The following is a 12699-nucleotide window of genomic DNA, read 5'->3' as shown; positions in this document are numbered from 1 at the left end:
TTGAGACTGTTCTCCTGATACTCATCCCAAACTACATCAACCCGATCAGCTTGTTTAAGTTGGCTCTGTATGTCTGGACAGACTACATTCAGAGCATAATCTCGGAATGTTTTGGCAGCCAGTGGTTTGAGAACCAGCACCAGCACAGCTCCCTCAAGGATAGTGACATTGGTTTCTAGTACATCGGGTTTGGGTTGTGCTCAGCAACGTTCCAGACACACAAGCAGATCAGACTGTGTACCAAACTGAGCTTGCCATCCTGAGATAATGATGGGGGACATACTTGATTCTCATGTTGGAAGAAGTCCTCCAGGTTGGCAGTCTCGGGACTGACATGTAGAGTCGTGAGAACTGACATGCAGTCACTCTTCAAGGAAGAGTCTTGCAAAGTACTCTTGGATTTCTCCCTTGTAGGTGGTCAACTGAAAAGAGCCACCCTGTTCTTCTTGATTGGCTCCATAATAGATACTGAATGTTGCATAGTCCATGTGGTCCATGCTGTAGAATCATGGTGCAATCTTTGTCAGGCTGTCCACATACAGAGAGAAGTCTGCTGTCCGCAGTGATCTGATGTATGTCAGGACTAGCAATTCCAGCTGAAGAGCGGTGTACCAGAACTTGAATAAGGGGGTTGCATCACATTGCCAAGTGCACCAGTTATCAAATTGATCAGCTTGGCTTCCTTGTTCCAGGAAAGAAGCTCTGGCGATTACCTGGGTAACAGAACGGTTCAACGATTATGTGCTTGGAAAACACTTCCAAATAGAGACTGACCATAAGCCTCTTGTTTCCATACTTGGATCCAAATGTCTCAGTGATCTGTCTCCAAGATTGCAAAGTTTCAGAATGAGGTTAAAGTGATATAGTTATTCTGTGTTCTACACACCTGGCAAAAATCTGGCAATTGCAAATACACTGTCAAGATCACCGGTGGATGAAATCCTCCTAGCTGAAGACAAACACTTTGAACAAGAGACTGACCTCTCTGTTGATCTAGTAGTGTCACAACTTCAAGTAGTAAAGGTAATGGGGGTTCTGCCGCAACTCCACTGGAGCCAGATTCATATACCTATACTGCTACTACAGGTGTTATTTTTTATGCCAAAATGATTATGCGATTCAACGATAGTCATAAGATTAAGTTAAATTGGCTCTAGCTCACCAATACCTGGGGCCAATCATTGCTTTAGATGAGCCTAAATGGTAATAAAAATATTCTTTATTATTTTTATCGATAAAGTGATATTCAACATTTTTATTAAGTTCTTCGTTCATTTTACTAGGAGACCAGACTATATAACTACACTCTTCTTGTAAATTGATAAGAAACAATTGATAACCATATTTGGTTGGTTTGACATCACACATATAATAAAAACCTTGTGGTAATTCTCTCCATTTGATAGTTTTTTCGATCTCCATTATTATATATATGTATGTAAGCATTTGTCTAAATGTGATCAAACGATAGTAAACAATCTATTTTTAATCTCCAACCAGTTCTTTGGTTTTGGCACGGATTAATTGACACGCTTGTTGCCTCCCCTGTTCTATGAACTTTTTTTTCTCGTCTTCGCTAATACCACTGGTCTTACGAGATTTTGAACGAATCTCCTGCTTCATTTCATTGTATTTGGTGAGTTCCGACAGCACTAAACAAAACTCATCCTCGGATATCTTACAATCGACCATTGCTGTCGAAATATGATCCTCAATGCTGTTCAACTTTGCTTCGGCGAGTATCCGAATACTATCGTGTTTTAATGCTTTCTTTTGTAACCTACGAGAAATGAATTTTATCGATATTCCTGCCAGTCCCGAGACTCCAGCGACTATTTCCATACCGAGCACGATAGGCGCGGCGATTATAGTTGATAGTAAACCGGCACCAGCTACACCGAGTCCCATGCTAGCTACTAAAAGCGCGGTGTCAACTCCGGCCAGAGCATTCACGGCTCTGCGATACTTTTTATATAATCCAAGTCTCAACTCCCTATCCTTCTCTATTCGATGTTTTATGTCGCTTATTTGATGTAAACGAAATCCATCAACAGTATCCATCTTTTCAAATGCTTCATCTAGCGCTGGATATAAACTCATAGTGTATATTACGATCATATAATAGTCTTTAATTGGTCTTGCTTAAATGTTTTGAGACTATACATCAACCTTATCAAATGTATATTATACGGCAAGAATATCTTAGAAAGAGAAATGCTGTCACTTTTAATAATTTGGACCCAATCGAGGGTTGAAACGGGTGATGCTCCGATATGAATAATAAGCGTAGAAATATTAGGTATTGCACTCAAGTTAACTTTAATATCATCGAATTCAGTAACCAAATTTAAACTAACGTTTTGGATTGCCGGACGACTATATAACATATGACCTGGGTTTTCTGGCAGGGGGGTGACTAACACACTTTTTCGTTTTGACGGGATATAAGCCGCGAGTACGATGCCACTATTTATTATCTTAGTTAAATTATGTCCCTTACCCATCATCACATAAGGTGGGGTAATGATGATATTCAGTAGCCACTCGATGTTTGCTTCGACCATAGTCCATTTATTCTCACCGTTGAGAATAATATTGTACGAAGTGTTTTTAATGAGTCTACTAACGTCGACATCTCTTAAATCTTCTAGATTACCCGTGAATGTGACTTCTTTCTGCTTGTATACATTATCGTGTAAGTGTAAAGCGTATAACTTACCATTGTTACCGGGTTTATCGAATCCTTCCGTGTCTCCGAGATCGGAAAGCGCAATTGTATTACATTGTCTGAGCGTTCCAGGGCCTGATGTATCAACCATTATTTTTAATATGGAGTGTTACACTTAAGTATCCTATATGTACAGGTTGGTGTTTTACATCTAATACAGAAATTTTGAGGTCTGAAATAATACCACGCTTCAATTTTTTATATTGTAATGACGAGAAAGATTCCGTTCTACCGCTATTATATTTTTCATTTTTCACTGGAACACATCTGAGTAGAGTTGAAGGACTTTCTAGTTGAATATTATTTGTCGTGCTTATTTGATCAAGATGGATACACAACTCTTTATAGGGAACTAAATCGGGGAAATTTAACATCAGGATGTGTGCCAATTAAGCAACTAAATTCAAATGTACTTGATTGTTCTATTACAATTATATTTCCATGGTCGAATTTCACTGTCCCAGTCGCCTCATTTTGTGAGAGACTAACTCCATTAGGCTTTAAAATTTCATCATTGAGTGAGCTTACGCTGTAATACCCATCAGGTATAGTAATGCGTTTGATAATAAAACCAGTTGGAGTTAATAGCATTACCCTTTTATTATTTTTTGCAGCATTTATATTGGTCCACCGCGGGTAATACGTTACATCGCATAGAGCTACTTCGGGTTGTCCATCCGAGTTATTAATAGTATGAAGCAGTTGAATACCGGTAGACTGACCATTTGTTATTCCCAGGAGTGTAACATACATATCAAATATACAATGATACTATATCATAACTTAAATATGGAATCAACCATTATTTATAATATGGAGTGTTACACTTAAGTATCCTATATGTACAGGTTGGTGTTTTACATCTAATACAGAAATTTTGAGGTCTGAAATAATACCCCGCTTTAATTTTTTATATTGTAATGTTGAGAAAGATTCCGTTCTACCGCTATTGTATTTTTCATCTTTAACTGGAACACATCTGAGTAGAGTTGAAGGACTTTCTTGTTGAATATTATCCGTCGTACTGATCTGATCAAGATGGATGCACAACTCTTTATAGGGAACTAAATCAGGTAAATCGAGTCCCTGATCTGATGTCTTGAGTACTGTTATTTCTCCTCTCCATCCAAGTGTGTATGCTAAGTTCTCGTAAAGCTTTACATCCTTTTTTCCAGCGTTTAAAATCAGTAACCCATTCGACTCATTTTGTGTTAGACTAACTCCATTAGGCTTAAAAAATTCATCATTGAGTGAGCATACGCTGTAATACCCATCAGGTATAATGTATTTTTGACCATTTATTTCTGTCTCATTATTATTACCTCTTGTAGCATTTATATTGGTCCACCGTGGGTAATACGTTACATCGCATAGAGCGACTTCGAGTTGTCCATCCGAGTTATTGATAGTATGAAGCAGTTCAATAGACTGACCATTTGTTATTCCCGGGAGTGTAACATACATATTAAATATACAATGATACTATATCATAACTTAAATATGAAATCGAGACAGATTACTAATCTATCGATTATGGTAAATTCCTATGGTACTGATTTTTTCGTTAAATTCCCTGATATCTTTGAAAAGTACAGGGTCACGATAAAATGATCCACGATTGGTTTCACAATCCGATGCAATTTTGGCAGAATCAGTTAAACTTTGCCATATGGTGTGCCACAACGGGATGTGGTGTATCTGTTAATGCCCCAGGATATATGCTAAATAAGTCTGTTTTATTTTTTCACGTGTACTATCAGATTAGACGTATACTTAAAGAAATTAATGCTCCATTACCGCAGGATCGAGCGTGGAATTCCACAAATAATAATTATGATAGGTCTGCGTATGAGCGTATTTGTCAGGAATTTAATGTTTCTACGAGTAAAGATTGGCGTATTAAAGGAGCAAACCATGGTCTAGGTGTTCCTTACACAGAGGAAAATATATCCGTCAAAGAAGAAAGCGATTATGTATATAGAGAACTTAATAAACCTGGTCTTATTCTTGGTAAGTTGTATAGTACCAGCAAACTTTACGCAAGAATATATGATCATTGGCATAAAACCAGTCATTGGTATAAAGGCTGGGAACTTTATAGTAACGATTGGAGAGGGGATATTATGAGTTTTAAGAGTGGGTTAATTTATATTGTTAAAAAAATTGTACAACTGAACGATGACGCTTGGAATGAATTTCTTAATGATAAAACGGAAAATAATTTTACTAACCCAGGATTTGTAAGATTTAATGAATCAATAAAAACTTATGTGTGGGCAATTCTCGGTGCGCAATCGCAAAACACGAACAGGAATCATCGGTACTGGGACGGCGTTCGATGCGCAAATACAGTTTGTTGCAAACGTGGAGGACGCCATTAATTCACCAGTTGACATACCATCGTCTATAAAGCGTTTTCAAGATGCATTACAGTACGCTCAATCCAAAGTGGACTACGTTTATGCGCCGGGACTATACATGTCTCCGAGTAATATGGAACTTAAGATCGGTCAAGTGATAGGTTATAATAATAAAATTGTTATCGCTACCGATAAACAAAAACCAGGTATAAATTCAGATATTAACGTCGAATTAATAACGCAAACAATCACGGGCGAAAAGGGAATAGTCAAGCCACAAACACCACATGTTTCACAACCATCTACTGACGCACAAGTGCCACCGCATATTGAGGCTAAAAATCAACAACATATCGATGAAAAAACAGCGCTTGTAGTGGGTGGAGTCGCGGTTGGTTTACTCATGATTTGGTTAGCGAACTGATTTGGTTAAATAGTTCTTAGCGAACACGTACAACAGCCCTGCAATTGCTACGATCAACCCCCACAAGTTTTGACTAAGCCAAGTGGTGGTCTTAGCTAATAAATTCAAGAGCCAGGAAACAACACTCCCTATTATACCGGGAAGTGCGGCCGCGGCTTTCTCAGCGAGCTTTCCCAGTGCTGAACCTAATGCTTTTAAATCAGGCCACAAAGTTTTAAAAAATTCAAAGGAGCCACTTGGCTCCTAAATTTTTTTTTCAAGGAGCCAAATAGAATTTCAAGGAGCCAAGACAAAATGTAAGGAGCCAAAAGTAATGACTTGTTATTTAACTGAGCTTCTGCATAACAAAAAAAAAAATCCATTAGTTTGAATAATCAGTTTTATATCATGAACATGAACTGTTGACGTGTTGTTGAAGCTTTTGAGTTTTTCAGACAAACAAGCTTTAGAACATTGTGTCAGTAACATCATCTGACAGTTTACAGGTGCCAGTTGCAGGTTTTGGTTCATCGAACGTGTCAGGTTATAGCGAAAACGGCACCTCGACTCAAGCGAAAACGGCACCTCGACTCGAGCGAAAACGGCACCTTATTTTTGTTTTTACCTTGGTCAAATGAATGATATTAAACTTACATTGTAACTTGCAAAGGCCAATAATTGTGAGATGTTAAAACAAGTTTACATTAGAAATTAGCCTCTGCTCCAACTATAATCCAACTTAGCTTATACGCAACTCAACTTATGGTGAAAACATAACATGCTTTGATGAAAGATATCAGAAATTAAACTCACATCGTCTCTTACAAACACAAATAATTGTGAAATAAAACAAATAGAAATTAGCCCCCTACTCCAATTTACTCACCGACTTTTATTCACTATACGCTTTGAAATTTTAAGTACCTTTACTCAATTTAAGCTGAAACTGTATTTAAGAGGCCTAACATGGTGCTGTCAGATCACAATTATTCACAATGGCCTTTCGATGTGTTGCATGCGAGAAGAATGACAGAAAAAAAATTAACATGCTGTATCATGTGATAACTGTGACCAGTGGAACCGGACTTTCTATGGCCCGTTATAGAGAAATTTGCCGTACTGACTTCCCTTTCCGCTGTGTGAAATGCGTAGCTCCCGTCATTGAAGAGGTGATCGGTAACTTTCATGTCAGTTTCCAGTCAGAAGATGCTGAAGCAATGAGAGTACCAAACCTATCGGAAATTCACATTACGGCTTCAGATGTACTCAATACATCAAATCCCATGTAAATAAACCCTATATATTACTACACAAATCGTTGTTATCGTTATTAAACATAGAGGTTCCGTTTTCGCCCGACACATAGTAGCAGTTTTCGCCAAATGTGGTGCCGTTTTCGCCAGAGAAATCGGTGAGGTGCTGAGGTGCTGTTTTAGCCTGCACCCAACGTGTCGACAGACGACGAAACTTCCGTGTCAGCTTCGCCATTCAAAGCATTTCGTATTATCTTGAGTATACTGTGCATTTATTCCAAAAAAAACACAGCTGTGTAGAAGGGGGTGCGCATTATACACGAAATAATGAGTTTTGATGTTTTTCCCCCATGGAAAGACATTACCGTGAGCACGTAACACCGGAAATACCATGTCAACAAATCCATACTGAAGTACGCAAATAAATCATGTAATTACACTGTCTGACTATAAAAAGTGTTCTTTGTATATCTGGACTTATGTTAGTAACTTATTTCATTAGTTTTATTCAAAATTACTTTTAATATTGTTTTAATTTATTTCGGCGAAATCGTGTGTGAAGCGATCGGAAGATCTAACTAACGGTTATTGAGAGAAACCACGGTCAGATTACCGCTATTGACGCCTTGAAACAAACTTTAGTTGACAGAGAATGGATACATTTGTCATAAATGCCATACTTTGACTCGTTAAAAGTCATATTTGTTTTTGTTGGACGATTCTATGTCAACACGTAATTCACTCGATCACGTGCACGGGAGCCTTGACGGTGACTGGTCAGACTGTGTGTTCCATGTCAAACCATGTAATACCCGGTAAAATCAATCAGCTGCTTCGCTTAGGGTTATTATTATTTCAAATATGTTTAGTAAAAGCTGCATCTAAATTAACAAGATATTGGAATATATTATTCCTGATAAAAAGAAGAAGTTTCAGATACATTTTTTGCCGATCCTTGCATTAAAACCCTGTAAAGTTATATCATTGGGTGTGACTTGACTGAATCACCGGTAAATTCCAAGAAATTGTGTGTACAGCTGATTGCTGTGTCCGGCTTAGTTTACGAGAAGATACACATGGTAATCTTAATCCCTGGATATAAAACAATGCCTAGCAGAACACAAAAATACAATTTAAACGGTAAATCAACATGTCTGGTGATTTTTTATCTCAAATTTCGAATTTGTACTGACCAAGTTTCTCATCACCCGTTCGTTTGCCGGACTTCGCTAAAGGGGTAGATATATCTACGGTGTAAGTTTTTTTCTGCGCTTGGTAGATCTTTTCGATTTTTTTTCAGGGGTGGAAATTTAAAAAAAACTTCACTTGCCATCGGACAAGTTTAAAGACAATTTTCACTTGCCCTGATTTTATTTTTACTTGCCCAAATAATTTCAAAATAAAACTTCAAATAATCAATGGATCTATGTGTTTATCTCTTTCAACACCGTAGGCCGGTTTTCCGGCCAAGCCGTAGTCACGTCAAAATAGTATCTATTTGTATGGACCTACCTATAATATCATTCATTTATTAAATCTATCACATTTCACAATGTCTGAAATACGTATTCCATATCAATTTATCATTTTTTTATCAATAAATCAAAAAATTATTCACTATTTCCCGCGATGTTATTGAAAATATAATTCTCGGACACACATTTCAACAACGGGTCCACATCGAACATGTCAAAGAGCAAAATAAAGACGTTTTAAACAAATCTTTAATAAATTATTCAAAGTAATAAATAAATTCAACAAAAATATATCTAAAAGTAATCAAACTTACATCTTAGTTATTATTTCAATCTTTTCGTGCGATCGCGTGTAATGTAAGTCAAATGACATCTCGGCTTTCGTCGCCTTAAATTCTCGGCTCGGACACGATGTTTAATGCAAAAATATATGCATGAAAAATCTGTCACAGCTCGTAACCTAGCACGATACATTCACGAAGTTCAATATTTTTAATATTTATCGTGATTTCCTGCAATTTAGTTCAGAATAACATGATTGAACAAAAATATTTCGCCAACTTCTGAAATTTATCAAACACGAGCTTGGTATCACCGCTGAAATTTGATTGGCTGCCTGAGGTCATGTGCTCAAAATTGACCAATCACGAAACTTGTAGCAGATGCGCATGCGTGGGTACTAAACTCTTAACATCATTAGTGCATTACTTAATAACGGAAAGTGCTTCCTTCATTCCAGGTATGGAGCTTCATATCGAAAGCGAAAACAGAACACATGGCCAACAGTGATTTTGTCGATGTTATTATGTTCTGATATCGAATTTTTTCACTGAAGTTACCGCACTTATATTAAAAACAATCTTTTTTAATATCTTATGACAAGAGATATTTAGTCGCCAAACTTAATTAAAGACAAGGAGCCAGTTGGCGACTGACATGAAAATACCAGTCGCAAAATACAAAACTAGATCGCCATGGCGACCAATTTAGTCGCAACTTTGTGGCCTGTTAAATGCTTTTTTATCCACTCTTTTATACCATTTTTATCACTAGGCGGTGTGGGCGGTGATCCACCTGTACCGCCACCTGTGCCACCGGTTAACGCGAGAGTCAAAGTCGATATAAGAAATCCCAACGCGGTTAAAATACTGGCAATTGTTATTCCCTGTTCTCTGAACAATGTTTTAATTTTATCGGCCAGTGTAGTGTAATCGTTGAGGACTCGATCGATAGTTTCTCGAATACGACTGATTTGCGAACGAAGTGCCTCTTTATTAGTGGAAGCAGCCTCGAGGTGGGCCGATCTTTCGTCTTCTAAGTTACGCAATCTTTCCGCTACGCGGCGTCTGCTGAATTCATCGCCCGCCTGTTCAAGTTTTGTTTTCTCGTAAACTATATGCTTGTCGATTTCGGATATCTTGGCCATATTATTGGTGAGTTCTCCCCGCATTGTTCGCATTGCCTTGTCAAGACCTCGTAATTCCCTAATACTGGACTCTAAGGATGGTGATACCTGAAACGGGGGATCATCAATGGTGGCTAAGATTCCTCCGAGTCCGTCCGAGGCCACCATCGAGGAAGCCTCCAAATTATCTGTGTTACTGAGTTCAGTACGCATAGTCCTAAGAACCTTAGTAGTCTTCCCGGAAAGTCGTGAGTAGTCCACAAAACCTAATTCATTGCGAATAATGTTGATACCACCACGACGTCCGACTATCGTAGACAAGGCTAGGGGCTTACGAGTACAAGAATGCATAAGATCAATATCCGGAGCGCCACGCAGTCGCAATATTCCTTTACTATCTATCTCAAACTTTGAATAGTCAATACCTATTGAAGTAACATAATTTTTATCAACTTTTAAGGCATCGTAATAATCATTGACGGACGATTGTAAAAGTTCATCTTTAAGATTCGTAAAGCTGGTTTCATCAGTACCCTGTTCGTTTGGATTATCAAAGTCATCAAAGGTATTTAGATCTAAGTCATTATGTTCAAAATTAGCAAGATTTATTAAACATAGGGTACATGTTTTCAATATAACAATGTCTTCGCAATACGGACGCAAGTTAAACCCACAACGTAGACTTCGAGATCCATTAGGGGTCAAAGCAATTCGTCAGTCTGTAACTATAACTAATAACCCTAGTACCATCGATCAGAATCAAACGCTTCTGGTTCGCTTTCCTAATCTCGGAGCCCACGATGTGTTAGTTCTGGGAACTGTCCGACTAGCATTTACGTTTGGTTTGACTTCTACCGACGTTAACAGGGAGCCCGTTCAGAACATAGGTCGTGCTATCGTTAAGAAAATCGCCATTAAAATTAGCGGTAATGAGGTTTTGAGTATTGACGATAGCGATGTATACTATTGCTACATGGATCTCTGGAGAACGGATAAAGAGCGGGAAAACTTACAGTACCAAGGTATTTGTAATAAGAACACATTGAGACTGCGCGTGGGCGCTGAAAATGGTGTTAATACCATCGTAAAAGATAAGGCCTTTGCTGACGCATTAGGTGACCGATACTATGTTCCCCTAGACTCTGAATTACTAGATTCCCACATGCCCTTTTATCAAGCATCCCTAGGCGATAGGTTAGAATACGAACTCACTTTTAATGACTACGGTAGAGTAATCAGAACCGGTGGTGAAGATGCTAGCTATCCAATTAACAATATCTCGCTGGAGTATGATATGATAACGGATCCCGAATTAGCCAGACAAATTCGTAACCATTATACGGGAAGTTTAGCCATTTTGTACGATCGCATGCTGCGACGTTGAAAGATCACGAGGGACAAAAAAGATACGATGTGGAATATTAATCTAAACGTCCCCACGAGGTCGTTGAAGGGTATTTTAATGTTGTTCGAGGACCCCTCCAATGCGTTTAAAAGAAATACCGAGAAGTTCTACAATCCCAAGATTACAAAAGTAGAATTGACTATTGAGGGCGTTCCTAATCAACTATATAGCCAAGGAATACTAGCGTATCACCAGTGGGATGAGATTAAAAAACTTCCTTCTATAAAACGTTCCCAGGAAGTTAACGCGGTCGTGAAAGATCTGTCTCTCGGGAGTGTATCGATGGGTGAATACCTCACCACGAAGTACGCGCTATGGCTCGACATGCGAGCAACGGACGATGACCAACTACACGGCAGTGGGAGGAGAATAGAAAATGCTAGCGAGGGTGTCACAATACAGATAACGAAGCTACAGGAAGCGGCTGGTAAATTAAACATATATTTGTACGTGATTATGGATGCGCAACTTAATATACAGAATGGACGATTCGTGCAAGCAATTTATTAATAATCTTTTACCTAAAGATCCGCACTGCGCTATCATATGCGGGCAAACAGGCTGCGGAAAAACAGCTTTTATTCTAGATATTTTAGAAAGTCATTATCGGGACGTATTCGATCATATTATTATTCTGTGCCCGACTATAAGCGTTAATAAAACATACTTATCGAGAGATTGGGTAATGAATGACAACGGGGTACATAGAGTCGATTCGGGCGATCGTTTACAAGACTGCCTCCGAGTATGTCACGAAAAATACAAAGGAGAATCAACCCTTTTCGTAATAGACGACTGCAGCGCGAGTAAAGAACTCACAAAAAAGAAAGATATGCTTTCGTATTTAGCATTCTCCGGTCGTCTTACTCAGCATAGCGTTTGGGTACTTACTCAAAAATACAACTCTGTCCTGAAAGATCTGAGAGAGCAGACCAAATGGGTAGCACTGTTTCATTGCAAAGATCGAGATTCATTCGAGGAATGTTTACGCGAAAATGATGTTATTTATACCAAGCCCGAACGAGATAAAGTCAGAAAACTGTTATCGGCAACGAAGCACTGTATTAAAAACCGATCAACCAGCTGCTTATGCAATTGTTTAGCAAAATGTAGCAAAATTATAGCAAAATGTAGCAAAATGTAGCAAAATTATAGCAAAATGTAGCAAATTGAACATTAGCGGTTAATATGACATAAAATGTGGTTCGAAATCATTATTTTTCGCAACAGTTCATTATTACGGGTTGTATTGGATACGTCATATTATATTATGTTAGACTTAAATATCTCCTTAGGTATTACATTATGGAATGCGACGAACTCATCGAACAAATGCTCAAAGAATCTGAGCCTGATCAACATGTAGATAAATCTTTAGATAAACATAGAGAAGGACTCGCGGCTTTGGTAGCCGGTGGAAAATGTTCCCAATATTTGGGAGAAAATTATACCATCGAAAAAATTGATAACATGACCGACGAAGAGATTAAAAAACTGTACGCGCGTTACGAGTCTAGACTGGGAGCTACCATGACTAAAACGATAGGGTCTTCTATATTACAACTATACACAGTCGTAGCTAGTACGTTTCTCCCTATCCCGGCAGAACATCGCATGTATTTATGCGAATCTCTCGAGAAAGACCCATTCATTGAACACGCTATAAGTGC

At 38.3% G+C, this 12699-nt stretch overlaps 1 protein-coding gene across 1 annotated transcript in view; it reads right to left on the bottom strand.

Annotated features, from left to right (window-relative positions):
• The window catches only part of LOC124121654 (coiled-coil domain-containing protein 24-like), a 370739-nt gene that overhangs the window by 342704 nt on the left and 15336 nt on the right, over positions 1-12699 (bottom strand). The window lies entirely within an intron of this gene.

The sequence above is a fragment of the Haliotis rufescens genome, unplaced genomic scaffold, assembly GCF_023055435.1.
Source record: "Haliotis rufescens isolate VD_foot unplaced genomic scaffold, xgHalRufe1.0.p SCAF_2, whole genome shotgun sequence".
In the NCBI taxonomy this organism is placed as follows: Eukaryota; Metazoa; Mollusca; class Gastropoda; order Lepetellida; family Haliotidae; genus Haliotis; species Haliotis rufescens.
This window is presented reverse-complemented; position numbering and strand designations above follow the sequence as displayed.